Source organism: Macaca thibetana, chromosome 2 (assembly GCF_024542745.1).
Source record: "Macaca thibetana thibetana isolate TM-01 chromosome 2, ASM2454274v1, whole genome shotgun sequence".
Lineage (NCBI taxonomy): Eukaryota > Metazoa > Chordata > Mammalia > Primates > Cercopithecidae > Macaca > Macaca thibetana.
In genome coordinates this window covers 94,292,832-94,307,829 of record NC_065579.1, presented here as the reverse complement: position 1 = coordinate 94,307,829, position 14,998 = coordinate 94,292,832, and the positions used below count along the sequence as shown (strand labels likewise).

The 14,998-nt window shown below is 40.9% G+C and overlaps 2 protein-coding genes across 15 annotated transcripts in view; both read right to left on the bottom strand.

The window, feature by feature from the left end:
* The window catches only part of MYRIP (myosin VIIA and Rab interacting protein), a 418,438-nt gene that overhangs the window by 121,866 nt on the left and 281,574 nt on the right, over positions 1-14,998 (bottom strand). The window lies entirely within an intron of this gene.
* Positions 1-14,998, bottom strand: part of RPL14 (ribosomal protein L14) — a 575,215-nt gene that overhangs the window by 312,015 nt on the left and 248,202 nt on the right. The window contains exon 1 of one of the 13 annotated variants that reach the window (XM_050780471.1): positions 14,157-14,160. The exons of 11 other annotated variants lie outside the window; for them this stretch is intronic. The gene's annotated coding sequence lies outside the window, so the exon portion shown is untranslated. Of the gene's footprint in view, positions 1-8,887; positions 8,892-14,156; positions 14,161-14,998 lie in introns of those variants that run through there. One more of the 13 variants, XM_050780475.1, reaches the window with a different exon arrangement.

The window sequence follows — 14,998 nt, the reverse complement described above, 5'->3', positions numbered from 1 at the left end:
CATTTCAGATAGCTTCTCAGGTGATGTGATGCTGCGAGTTCAAGGATTGCACTTTAAGAACCACAGATTTTTAGATAGATTGGGCAGGTCGTTAAGAGCCCATGAGAAGGTAGTACTGATTCAATGCTGTGAGGAAAACAACAGAATCCCATCCAGGTGTTTGGAATATAAGAATCCTTCAGCCCTGACAGCATGAAGGCCCTTGAGCACAGAGTCAGAGCAATCAGTTTTGAAAAGTCAAGAGCGGCTGAGAGGCTGGATGGAAGAGAACAGCCCTCACGCTGAGACCCCTGAGTATGTCACTGGGAATTTGCAGACAGACATGGCTCAGAGGCTGGAAGTGTCATGTTCAGTTGATACATGACAACTGCCATTAATGTGAAGCATCTTGCTAAGGGTAAGACGCCGGAGCTGACAAATAGCGAGAAGGAAGAAAAGCCTGGAGGAGAAGTGAGGAGACATGTGTGTGTGACTTACCCGCAGCTGCTCCTAGGCCCTCTAGGCACAATTTCTCTGATCCCTACAGCAATTAGAGGGAGACAGAGAAGGAAAATGAGGCTGAAGGAGGTGTAAGATGCCCAAGGTCACATAGCTAGTGTGATGGTTAATACTGAGTGTCAACTTGATTGGATTGAAGGATACAAAGTATTGATCCTGGGTATGTCTGTGAGGGTGTTGTCAAAGGAGATTAAGATTTGAGTCAGTGGGCTGGGAAAGGGAGACCCACCCTTAGTCTGGTGGGCACAATCTAATCAGAGGTCAGTGAATATAAAGCAGGCAGAAAAATGTGAAAAGGAAAGACTGGCCTAGCCTCCCAGCCTACATCTTTCTCCTGTGCTGGCTGCTTCCCACCCTTGAACTTCGGACTCCAAGTTCTTCAGTTTTGTGACTTGGACTGGCTCTTCTTGCTCCTCAAGCTTGCAGACAGCCTATTGTGGGACCTTGTGATCATGTAAGTTAATACTTAATAAACTCCTTTATATATCTATCCTATTAGTTCTGTCCCTCTAGAGAACCCTAATGCAGAGCTAGTAAGTGGCAGGGCTGGGATTTGAGCTCCATCTGGCTGCAAAGCCCCACGCCTTCACTGCATCACATGTACCACGGGTATGAGTGTCAGGCCTGGTTCTAAGCCTTATACGATCAACCTATTCAACCTTTGCAACAACCCTATGGGGCAAGCACTTTATTTATCCTCACTTCACAGAGGAGAAACCTGAAGTTCCATAACCTGCCTAGGGATATGTGACCAATAAGAGGCAGAGTCCATCACCACTGCACTGCCTCTTCTATATGAGGGAGGCAATTGAAAAAAGAAAGAAACTGAGCCAGGCAGAGGTGGGACTTGTCCAAAGTCATGGAGGAGATGACAAGGCCAGCCACTTAAGAATGCCTGCCGGCACAGCAGCCATGCCTCGGGGGCCAAGTCAGATGGGGGTTTGTGTGTAGATCCTAGTTGCCCTTCTCCCCAGCTGCATTCTGCTGGTCTCAGTGCACTCACCCTCTCTGGATCCAATCCATTTCCTTCATACCCACAACTCTGCCAGAATATCCCTGCCAGTCATACACCAAATCCTAAATACCCACCTTGAAAAGCCAGCCTTTCTCTCTAGGAGAAACCTCCCGGAGAAGCCTCGAATAGAGAACCAAAAACAAATGTTGGGAGAAAGGTGTGGGTTGGCACAGGTGCATGGGGAGGCAGGGTTCCAGTCACCACTGAACTGGCTCTCCCCTCCCTCCATGTAACCACCAGCACCAGCCCTGACCACAATGGTGACCAGTCCTGATCTTTCTGCTAAGGAGCTGACCAAGTGTGAAATTTTCTTGCTTAGACAGAGTCATTCACGGCTGTAGAGATCAAAAGATCCTGACATCACAGAAAGCGTTCAAAAGGGGCCTTTGGAGTAGTGGAGGATCCTGGCCCAAGTGAGTCTGTGGTTTGGTTGTCTGTGTTTGGGACTCAGAGCTCTGAACTTCTGGATGCTTTGAAGGAGAGCTTTGATGGAAGTGTCTTTCCATTGGGATGGAGCAGATAAAAGATGGCCACAAATTCTTTGCTACACTTCCCTCTGAGAAGTGAAGTCTAAGTTCCCTGTCCTCTTGAAACTGTGCTGGTCTTCGTGAGTTGTTCATTCACTAGAATATGGCAGAAGTGAGGTTCTGCGATTTCTGAGGCTAAGTCATAAATGCCTGGAGCACTCTGTCTGGAAGCCCTGGGTACAAGGCAGTTCTCCAGGTAGGTGGCCTTGCACCAACCCAGTTCTTCCCCTTTCTTGATTGTAGTTCTCAGGAATAGCTGTCAAATGTGCTGGGAATGTGGCATTCTGAAATAGGGAGGAACTGGCCAGAGCAGCCAGGGTTTTGTTCCAGCCACCCACTAGAAACAGGATGCCATTCAACACTTTAGCCTAGCAAATGAGGATTCCCCTTGGATGAGCTGCTTCTCAGGATCCCTTAGCTGCAGGTGGGGCACACACAGACAAGCAGACAAGACTATCTGCCCTGGGCAGCTTTGCTGAGTCTTGAGGGATCAGCTCACAATGAATCTTAGGCTTTGGCTGTCCCTTGCTGCCTCTCTGTAAACAATAAACCAGCCTCTTGTGACTTACGTGTGTGGGTGCTCTGTCTCATCAGACTTAGACAAGCTGGTAACCATGCACAGTGAACCTGCTTCAGCCTGGGCTGCCGTGTAACAGGGGGAGCTATCCTGAGACTTATGCTGGGGAGGCCACATGGTGAGGCCACAGGGAATGAGAAGGATGGCTGGTGGGCTCCAGTTGCTCCAGCCACAGTCTCTGAGTCCTCCCAGCTGAGGCCCCATTTTCAGTCAGAGAACTGCCCATGTTTGGAAATGTCTCTTGACCAAAGGACAATCTTAAACGACTTTTAACGAATTTCAGCTTACTGAAATTTCTCTCACAAAATGCCAGGGTGACTGATATTGTTTAAAAAATCCTTAAGGCTACTTCCAAATTCGGATAAGCCTGCACTAAGCAAAATGTGTGAATCCGTTTTAGAAGATCCAAACATGATGCTGATTTTTATTACAAATTATTGATATTGAATGCTGCTTAAAACTCTATCAGATAACATTTCTATAGGATTTAAATCATCACAATAGTTAAAAGACAAATCATTGGCTGTGTTTTGTAAATTAGGTGTATTCATAGAAAATAAATTTTCTCAAGTTAAAAATTCAAAATCTCAAAAATTACCTATTGGGTACTATGCTTATTACCTGGGTGGTGAAATAATCTGTATACCAAACCCTGGGATATGCAAGTTACCTATAGAACAAATCTGCATATGTATCTCTGAACCTAAAATAAAAGTTAAAAAAAAAAATCTACTTTATTGAGGTTGTAAGGACTAGATAAAATAGTATATTTAGGGCACAAAGCATAGGGCCTGCCACATTTTTACCGATGTGGCATTAATTTATTATATATTATATGCTTATATCAAAATATATATTCTCCAAAAATACATACTATTATGTATCTATAAAATTTTTTTAAAAGATGAAGAAAAAAATTAAAATGTCTTATAGACCAATTTTAGCCCCCCAAATGAATGAGAAAAGGTTGTACTAAATATATTTAAATGTGAATTTAATATGAACACATACATATACAGATTAATAAATGTGTTTATGTATCTATAGACAAAAATGTGTAGGAAAAAGTACAACAAAATAAGATGATTATCTTTATGATAATCTGGATTTTTTTTCTTTTGATTTACATGTATTTGTATATTTTCTACAAGAAGCATGAATGACTAATTGGGTAAAAATAAATTTATAATATTTATTAAAAATAAAAAATCAAAATATATAAAGGCCTTTTATTGCTCATATGTTCATTTCACATGTAAAATTAGGACCTCTATAATCTCCTTAATTTCTATTTCATATGTACTTTCCCTATAATAATTGATACTCTCATGCAATAATTCATACATATCCAATTTCTTTTTCATTTACTTTCAAATTCAGGAGGTATATTCATATCTCTTATTAAAAAGTTTTACGTGCATCACACTTTCTGAGTTAATACTGCTTATTTATTAGAATTCAAAACTCTCAACTGAAAATGAGATAAGCAAAGAGTAAATTTTTGAAAATATTATTGATGAATTTGGTTCCATTTTAGGCCAGGAAAGCAACATTACAATAAATTCTGGTTTCACTATAAATAAAATATTTAAACATAAAATAATGTTGTGAGTTTAATATAGCTATTTTCCTGTTTTTAAATATTTTTCAGACATTTTAATATTCTAGAAAAATTAACCCTTAAAAATACATACAAACATTTACTACTGGGGACATATATTTCCTTTTGTCTCAGTCTCTAATATGGCATTATCAGAAACCCCTTTTTTACTTGAAAGTTGTAAGTTTAGTTCATTATGAATTTTTTGCATCAACTTTTATTTTTAAAAATACTGCGTTAAAGTATTATTTGTCTCTACTACCGAGTTTTTTGGTACACCAGGGGAGTGAGTGCCTTGCTTGCTTGCCTGTCCCTGATAGAGGAGTGCTGGGTTTGCACCAGTGGGGCACCTGGTGGAAGGCACCTTTGCCAATGCAAAGGGCTGTAGTGTCCAGTGGAGCAGAGGACCTCAGGAGGAGAGGGTGGCACCCAAAGAATGCAGTGGTGATACCCAGGGGAATGGATGTGGCGAATGGATGCACAGTGCCCAGGTTGTTCTTGGGATGGGGGAGCAGAAGAAGAAGAGTGAAAAAAAAATCCACAGATGCCACAGTTAGTTGTCAAAATACTTGCCTTAAATGTTTGTCAAGATGCTTGCCAGAAAGGGGTGGGAAAAAAGCTTTGTAGGAAGCTGGGGTCTTGTATTAACAGGGTCCTGTATTAATAGGGATAAAAACCAACGAAACTTCATTACCCAAGATAGATATATTGAGAATATGTTTCTGAACTGGTCTGGAGGTGGGTGTGTGAGGGTACCCCCTTGGTCCCTTCTAGGACTCTTCTAGGTGCTATTCATGTGGTGTGGGCACAGCAGCACATCCTCTTCTCCAGCCACTCTGGCCTCAGCAGGACCTGCCCAGCTGTCTCTATCTGGCTCTCAAGGGGCCTGCTCTAGACTTGAGGCCGCAGGCACTGACCTTGCCCTGAACTTTTCCATCTCTCAGCTGGTCTCCATGGCTCTTAGCTCCACCCTCACGCTTGATTCATTCCTCTCTGTATAGTTCAGTGAGCTCGAATCATATTCAACCAAGCAGTTGTCAGGCCTGGGGGATGGGGGAATGAACTGGTTTCATTTAGTCTCAATTATTTGGAGGCAGGAATAAAGAACATTTGAATATAACCTTTCTTTAGCATTCTTATTTATATAGCTGATTGAGCTTGCTTCTTTATTTGTCAGAATCAGCTTGAAGTGAGTAAGATAATTTACTGTGTTTATTTGGATAGCTGCTATTCTTGCTGTAGCTGCAAAAATTTGTACTCTGAGCTAAGCTGGCCCACAAGGACAATCTTGTGTCTTCCTCCTGCTAATCTGTGTGATCTGGGAACTGACTTAGCAAAGAACAGCCAGGACGCATGGATTCTTTCCTCAACCAAATCAGTCAATGTGTGGCCTTGAAGACATCCATTTATCTTTCTGCATCTCACCTCCATCATCCTCAGAATATAAATGATCCCAGCTTCCTCCAACCAAATTTCCAGGGACACACAGGGTTGCATCAAATGCTGCCTCGCCGATGTCCTGACACACTGATGTGAGCCTGTTTTGCTCTGATAACATCTTCACATTCATATCAAAAATGTGTACAATTCCCTTTTTGGTTTATTCATTTGTTTGACTAATGGTAACGTTAAGTTATATAGTGAGGTGTTTTCCTTTTAAATTAAGCTCCTAGCTGGTTGTTGGAATAAGAAGATGATCTGATTACTGTGAATCTTAGGCAATTCTGGACTTTAGCTATAATAGACACACAGTGTTTTAGTTTACTGTGAAAATTAAAAGGCAGGGATTTTGCTATATTAGGCTAAAATATAATAAAACTTCACCATTTGTTCACAAGAAAATACCTTAGTTGACGTTGTTGGGTTGCAGTGTAATTAATTACTAAGATCTTCCACTTGCTGAATGCCTATGACAAGCCTGCCATTGAGCTAGGTCCTTTTAGTCCTCAAAACTAAACTATGAGATAGGTATTATTTTGTGAAAACAAAGGCTACATCGCTGGCTAATGGTGAAGCCAATATCCTCTCTTTTTGTCTATTAGTTTTAAAGATAAAAATAATTGAATAGATAGGCCACAGGATTTAAAATTTGTCTCCTGCTCACCTATGTTCACTACCCCTCCAGTTCCTGTCTCCAGAGGCAAACAATATTGTCAGTTACTTGTGCACTTATACACACGTAAGAAAATACTAAAAAATATTCCCTTTGCCCTTTTTCTGCACAAATGTCAACATGCCATTACACACTGCTCTATTTGCTCTTTACATAAGAACACATCCTGGAGGTATTTCTTATCAGTAAATAAAAAGTTTCCTCATTCCTGTTTAGGGGCATGCCTGTTTAGTGTCTTCACTTTGACCATTCCATAATTAATTTAACCTGTGCCCTACTGATTAGCATCTAGATTGTTTCCTAATTTGCTATTACATCAGTGCTGCAGGGAATGGTCTTTACACCTGTCTCTTTGCAGATGGGCACATATATCTGCAAAATAAATTCCTACAGATGAAATAGCAAGGTTGAAAGATATATGCAGCAGGAATTTCACAGATACTGCAAAATTTCCTTCCATTTGAGTTATCCCAATGTATAGTCTCGTGGCAGCATATTAGCCTCTTCGCCAACATACAATGTTATCAAGTTTTTTGATCTTTGCTAATCCAGTTGGTCAACACTGGTATGCCATTATAGTTTTAATTTACATTTATCATATTTTGAGAGAGGTTAAGCATTGTTTCATTTGTTTAAGAGCCATTTGTGTTGCATTTTCTGAAAATCCTGTTTACTTTCTTGTCCCTTTATTTTTAGGTTTTGGGCTTTTTGTTTTGGATTTGTAGGAGTATTTCTATGTTAGAAAAATTAGTTTTTGCAATTTAAATTAAAAATACTTACCTTAGTCTGCCGTTTCCTTGTGACTTTGTTAATGGTGATTCTTGTGCTGTAGAGGTGTTTTTATTTTTATGGAGCCTCTGGTTTGGGGCCATACTTAGTAAAGCCTCCCATGATTTCATCTTTGTATTTGGGTTTGTTTTTTATGCTGAAGTCTTTGTTCTAAAGGAAATTAATTTCAATGTCAGGTAGAGGGTAAGAGTCCACAGTTATTTATTTTTTTCCAGATGGAGCTAAGATGGGAACTGAGGTCTGGCTGTAAAGCTGCCTTTATGTCCATCACATCCTAAGGGCTGCTGTCGCTTTTCTGCCTCTACACTGATGGACTATGTCAGAACATCGACATGCTGTATTGATGATAATGGATGATATTTTCTTAGTTGTGCCAATATTACTCTTGAGGGAAGAAATGATGCCAGGATAAGTGAGGACACTGGACATGCATAGTGAATAAAATATTTCAATTTCAAAATGTAACAGCTAAGCATGTAGAAGTGGGAATCACCTGGAAAGAAGGGAACAGTGATGGGCAGAAGGTTGCCTCAAGCTACAGAGGGCCAGAGCTTTTTAAAAGGGGGGAGGTTGTGACACAATGTAGTAAAGTTAATTTACATAAACACAGTAGCTTTCATATGGCTTTGATGAAATCACACTTTGTAAGGGTCTCAGTTCTGTTCCTGATTTTTAGCCCCCGGGGTCTTTGTTGCTACTCCTATTCTGCTTTGACATAACTGGTGTATGATATCTTCATTAATTATCAAATTTTTCTAAACTAGCCACCAAAGGGTGGTGCGGTGAGCTACAAAAATGTCAAAATAACAAACTTCTATTTTACAACGTCGGCACTGGGGGATTGAAAGGCAGATGTGGCCTCACCGGATGCTCTTGTCATATTGGCAGCAAACTGCAAACAAGCTATAGCCGGGGGTGCAGCCACTCATGTGAGACTGTGAGACTGAGACAGGAGAGAAAGGAGAACACACAAGAGATTGATTCACAGAGGTTGGGCAAACTTGTGAAACTATGGAAGGGGAATTGCTTGAAAAATATTTTGGAATGACTCATGAGAAAAGAGGTTCGTGGCAAAATCAATAGTGTTATGAGATTGTAGAGAAATGCTTTAACTTCTTCACATCAACAAGTCACTTTAATGGTTTTTGGGATATACCCCAAACCATTTTTGTGTATTAATTTCTGGCTAAGAACCTGCAGCGTCCACAAGGGATGTTCTATTCAGTTTTCTAGCCCTGTGCATATCCTTAACAGTCTGTCAAAAACAAAGACGCCATGTTCTAAACTTCCTGGTTCAAAATGGTGCCTCCCAGCCTGAGACAAAGATGCAGAGAGACAGGCCCATGCCTGTCAAAATTGGGCCAGACTAAATTGTGCTGAGGTGAAGACTGCTGAATTCAGAGAAAATAAAGTGTTGAAAGCAATGAGCTCTTTCCTTACTCAACTCTCAGGGACAAGGGAAAATGAAAGAGAGATAAATAAATAAATAAATAGGATGGCAGGGGGAGTTACTTACAGCAGGGGGATGTTTTCCATCTAGAAGTTTCTGAAGATGGCAGTATCAGAGATGTGTCTTATGCTGCCAGGTGTGTGTGTTGGGCAATGCAAGTTGTTCCTTGGGAAACTTGAGACCACGTCTTACTTTCCTAAGGTCTACACATCGCATGGAGGAGGTATGAATGCATCTGCTAGGCTAAAGCTGGCTAAAGGTAAAGTGCCAGGGGATACCAGCAGCAGGGGCAAAACACATCATGGGGATGTGACTGTGCCCCCATCCAGGGATCAAGCAAAAGATGAAAACTGGAGACCCAGAAGGACAGTCAGCCCCAGGGAGCCTGTGAGCCAGGGAGCACTGCAGCTGGCTTCCATAATGACATTTGGGAATTCAGACTCTTCACCACTCCATGCCAATTTCTACACCTGTTCTACTCAACCTTGCTCAGGCTGTGCAGTTGTCATTACCTGCATTGGCATGAGCTGTCTCCATGGCAGAGTGAGGGGGCAGGAGGGTGTGGACCTCAGAGCCTAGTTTTGGTGTTTTATATGTGATCTCTTATGGAAGCCCACTTGGAGAGACTGATACTCTGTAATAAAATCGTGACATAAATTTTATAGCAAAGAGCATCACATAAAAAAACGGACTGGGAATCTCCAAGTTTGCTCCTGAGTCTAGCTTTTTGAGTGACCTTGGACTTTGTAAATCTCAGGTTTCTCTTCTGTAAACTAAGAGAATAGAAATACAAGATTTTAAAGGTTGATTTCAGCTCAGTTCTTAGATTCTAACTCTGGATCCTTGGTGATACGGTTTGGCTCTGTGTCCTCACCCAAATCTCACCTTGAATTGTAATAATCCCCTCATGTCAAAGGTGGGAGCAGGTGGAGATAACTGAATCATGGGAGTGGTTTCCCCCATGCTGTTCTTGTGATAGTGAGTCAGTTCTCATGAGATTTGATGGTTTTGTAAGCGTCTGGCATTTCCTCGGCTTGCACTCATTCTCTCTCCTGCCACCCTGTGAAGAGGACTCCCCAGCCATGCGGAACAGTGAGCCAATTAAACCTATTTTCTTTATAAATTACCCAGTCTTAGGTATTTCTTCATAGCAGCATGGGAACAAATAATACACTTAATTAAAATACTAATTTTATTTTTAAACTAATAATGTAATATATACACACAGAGAGTAGGAATGAGACATTTATCTCCTTTGAATGATCAACTTCACACCAGGAGCAACTTTTTCCTGAATATTTCCCAAATTTTGGGGCATAGATAGAGATATTGTCATATTGACATTTCATATCAGACATACAGAAATACTTCATTCTTTTTTCCCCTCGCTGTAGAATATTCTACTATGGAAATGTATCACAGTTTATTCATGCTACTAAATGAGAGACACTTGGAGAGTTTCCTAATATTTTGTTCTTACAAACAATATTGCAATTAATATTTTTAGGCACATGTGTGCATTTCTGTATCACATATTTCTAGAAATTAAATGATTAGCTCAAAGGTCATGTGCATTTGTAATTTTGACAGCTATTGCTAAATAGTCTTCCCAAGCAAGGAGCTGTATTGATTTACATCCCACTGAAAGCACATTCAAGCACTGGCTTCCTCCTTCCTGTTAACACTGAACTACCAAAGCTCTTGATATTGGCTAATCTGAAAAAATTTAATACTTTGTTCTTTTCATTTGCATTTACTTATTAGAGAAGTTAAACATCTTTTCAAACATTTCCTTCTCTCTGAACTTTGCTCCTTTTTTCTTTCTTGACTTGTTGCCATTGATTTATGAAAATTCTTAATAAGGAAACTAGTGCTTTGTTGTGACAAACATGCTAGCCCATATTTGTAAGACTGTAAATGCCACCCGCTTTTATTTTACTAATTTGTCTTTTGGTGTTAGCTATGGTATACAGTCATTATCACTTAATGATGAAGATATATTACAAGAAATATATTGTTAGGCAATTTTGTCATTGTGAGAACATCGTAGAATGTACCCACACAAACCTAGATGGCATAGCCTACCTCACACTTAGGCTACATGGTATGGCCTATTGCTCCTAGGCCACAAACCTGTAGAGCATGTTATTGTACTGAATACTGTAGGCAACTGTACACAATGGTAAGTATTTGTGTACCTAAACATATCCAGGCATAGAAAAGGTACAGTAGACTTTTTAATGATCGCCATTCTAACTGGTGTGAGATGGTATCTCATTGTGGTTTTGATTTGCATTTCTCTGATGGCCAGTGATGATGAGCATTTTTTCATGTGTCTGTTGGCTGTATGAATGTCTTCTTTTGAGAAATGTCTGTTCATATCCTTTGCCCACTTTTTGATGGGGTTGTTTGTTTTTTTCTTGTAAATTTGTTTGAGTTCTTTGTAGGTTCTGGATATTAGCCCTTTGTCAGATGAGTAGATTGCAAAAATTTTCTCCCATTCTGTAGGTTGCCTGTTCACTCTGATCAACAGGTGCTGGAGAGGATGTGGAGAAATAGGAACACTTTTACACTGTTGGTGGGATTGTAAACTAGTTCAACCATTATGGAAAACAGTATGGCGATTCCTCAAGGATCTAGAACTAGATGTACCATATGACCCAGCCATCCCATTACTGGGTATATACCCAAAGGATTATAAATTATGCTGCTATAAAGACACATGCACACGTATGTTTATTGCGGCACTATTCACAATAGCAAAGACTTGGAATCAACCCAAATGTCCATCAGTGACAGATTGGATTAAGAAAATGTGGCACATATACACCATGGAATACTATGCAGCCATCAAAAAGGATGAGTTTGTGTCCTTTGTAGGGACATGGATGCAGCTGGAAACCATCATTCTTAGCAAACTATCACAAGAACAGAAAAACAAACACCGCATGTTCTCACTCATAGGTGGGAACTGAACAATGAGATCACTCGGACTCAGGAAGGGGAACATCACACACCGGGGCCTATCATGGGGAGGGGGGAGGGGGGAAGGGGGAGGGGGGGGGGGGGGGAGGGATTGCATTGGGAGTTATACCTGATGTAAATGACGAGTTGATGGGTGCAGCACAGCAACAAGGCACAAGTATACATATGTAACAAACCTGCACGTTATGCACATGTACCCTATAACTTAAAGTATAATAATAATAAATAAATTAAAAAAAAAAAAAAAAAAGAAAAGGTACAGTAGAAATATGATATTACAATGCTTTAGTACCACTGTTGTATATGCAGTACGTTGTTCACTGAAATGTTATGTGGTACATGACTATATTCTGTGTTGCAGAAAATTATGTTTTATGGTGTCAAAATGATTATTATTTTTTCCTTTAAGTTTTGTGGGCTTTATGTATTTCCTAGAAAGGCTGTCTCCACACTAAGATTATAAAAGTAAATTCTCCCATATATTCTTCTAAGACTTTCACATTTTTACTTTTTACATTTCAATATTTGGGCCATCTAGAATTTATTTTAATGTAAACTGGGACTTAACTTTATTGTTTCCAAATGGGTAACCAGTTGTCCCAGCATTATTTATTAAATAACTATCCCATAGTTATTTAAATGAAGTGAGACACCACTTCATTTACTAAATCTCCCCATGGACTGAGGTCTTTTTGAAAAACTTTCTTCTCGGCCAGGAATAGTGGCTCATGCCTGTAATCCCAGCACTCTGGGAGGCTGAGGTGGGAAGATCACTTGAGGTCAGGAGTTCGAGACCAGCCTGACCAACAGGGTAAAACCTTGTCTCTACTAAAAACACAAAAAATTAGCCAGGTGTGGTGGTGGGTGCCTGTAATCCTGGATACTCGGGAGGCTCAGGCAGGAGAACTGCTTGAACCCAGGAGGCAGAGGTTGTAGTGAGCCAAGATGGCACCACTGCACTCCAGCTTGGACAACTGAATGAAAACAAAAACAAACAAACAAACAAACATCTTTATTTTCTTTTCCATTGTTCTGAAGGCCCATTCTTGTATTAGAACCAAACTGTTTCAATGACTGTTCCCTACATTGCTTCTATGCACCCCTGGGTTCTTAATATAGTCTGGACTAGAGATGAAAAAGCTGGAATCCATCTGAATTGATCCCACCACATTCATACCAGCCTGGATTTCATATATTTGAGATCAGGCTCGACAGAAAGGAGGGATATAATAGATTTTAATAGTTTCTGGTAGGGTGGCTACTAATGCTTGATTTCAGAGAAAAAGATCTGCTCTCAGGCTTGTACAATAGTCACAAAAGTAGCCTGTGGATCCTGAGGCCACCTGCTTAGAAACAGAAAGGGCAGCCTGTTTACCACAGAGAACTTTCTGGCAGTCTGTCTGGCCTGTATTTCTAGCATTCACTCTACTGGATGAAAAACCCTTACGGAGGCACAAAAGTTCGGACCTGGGAGGGCTGCATGTGCTAATATGTCTACTCCCTCCTCTGATATCTGTGACTTCTTTGAGTTTCCACACGGCCACAGTGACCTTGGATCACGGGAGCTCAGGCTCACTGATGGCCAGAATTTGATAAAATATTAGGACTGCTCAAAAATGCAGCTAGCTGGTAATGACTTCTACCAGCTTTAGGAAGTGATGGGCTAAACCCATTCCTAGCTTACTGCTACTAGAGTAGAAATTAGAATTTGCTGATTGAGGATTGGCCCAGTTCAATAATTCATTCCTTCCATAGTTCTCACAAACATTTACTGAGAACCAGTGTGAGTCAAATACTGTTAGGACAAATGTGTGTGCTTATTTGTCCCTTCCTCCTTTCTTTCCTTCTTCTTTCCTCTTTCCCTCCCTTTGCTCTTCTTCCCTCCTCCACTCCCCACCCCTCCCATAAGATAATTCATTTCTCTATTCCTATAGAATTCCATGAGTCTATGTGTGTGTGTTCCAGCCTTAATCCACTAAAGTCCCTCCTGTATTAAGAACCCAGGGGTGCATAGAAGCAATTCAGGGAACAATTCATCTATCCAACTCCCCAGCTCATCTGAGGACCTTAAATCTCTTAAACCCTCACCTCTCTGGTCTGTGGATGAGGCCATCAATACTTAATAATAAGTAACAAGCATATAAAATCACAGATGTTCAGATCAGGAAAGAACCTTCGGGATCACCAAGCCTAATTGGAGAAAGTGGTTAATTCATGTACACACAACTAGTTAGCAAGGCCAGGACATCCACCAGTTCCCAGCCCAGGGCTCACTTTCATCATAGTATACTTTCTCTTCAACTCCTGGAAACAAACACCATCTGCTTGCCTTCTTAGCATAGTAATTACTCAATTACTTAGTGTACCACATAATTGGGTAACTTTATTTTTTTTCCCCAAATGTCCTTTATATGAAATCTACAGGGAACTCCAGTATGTCAGATAAAAGCTGAACCATCTTATTGAGGTGTGGACTGGGGACTCAGAGCCCATAAGCCAGGCCTGGGAAGACCCAACACAACCCCTGGGACTCCTGCACTGTCCACAGTCCCTGGCCACCTTCAGCATCCTTAATTACTCAGCAGTCTCATCAACATACTGCCCCCACCCATCAACTCTATAATTTCTTTTATATCAAAGAACCTTTGGGTGGACACACTAGCAAATGGGTCTTTAATCTTGTTTTCCTTTGAGATTGTAAAGGTTTAGTCTGTACAGTTTCTAGGTGAACATAAAGAAGATCTCATCTCTGAGTCAAGAAGAATTAGTTTTTGGAGCTTAATGCATTTTAAACATTTTTCAAGTACCATTTGTTGAAGAAGCTGATCAAGAGATGGGGTTTTGTTTTCAGCTCTAGGGAAATTAACTTATCTACAAATGATCTGGTCTCAAAGCTACCAAAATCATGTAGACAGCCATTCTGCTAAACAACTTCCCCCTTCCCTTCTTATGAACCATCTAGAGCAGTAATGATGAGGAGGGGGCTGTTCTGTGGCCCTGACCACTAGCAATGTCCTAGGAACTCTGAAACCTAAGTGCAAAGAACTGCCTTCTGGGGGACCCTGGTGTCTAACTTTGCCATTCTCAGGTATCAGATTGAAGGCTTCCCATGCTTTGAGTCAACACACTGGGTATTCTCTTTGTTAGAAGTATCAAAAATGTCTATCTGAAAATTAAGATGCGCAATTGATGCCTGTAATCCCAGCACTTTGGGAGGCCGAGGTGGGCGGCTCACAAGGTCAGGAAATCGAGACCATCCTGGCTAACACGGTGAAATCCTGTCTCTACTAAAAATACAAAAAATTAGCTGGGCATGGTGGCAGGTGCCTGTAGTCCCAGCTACTCGGGAGGCTGAGGCAGGAGAATGGCGTGAACCTGGGAGGCGGAGCTTGCAGCGAGCCAAGGTCGCGCCACTGCACTCCAGCCTGGGTGACAGCGAGACTC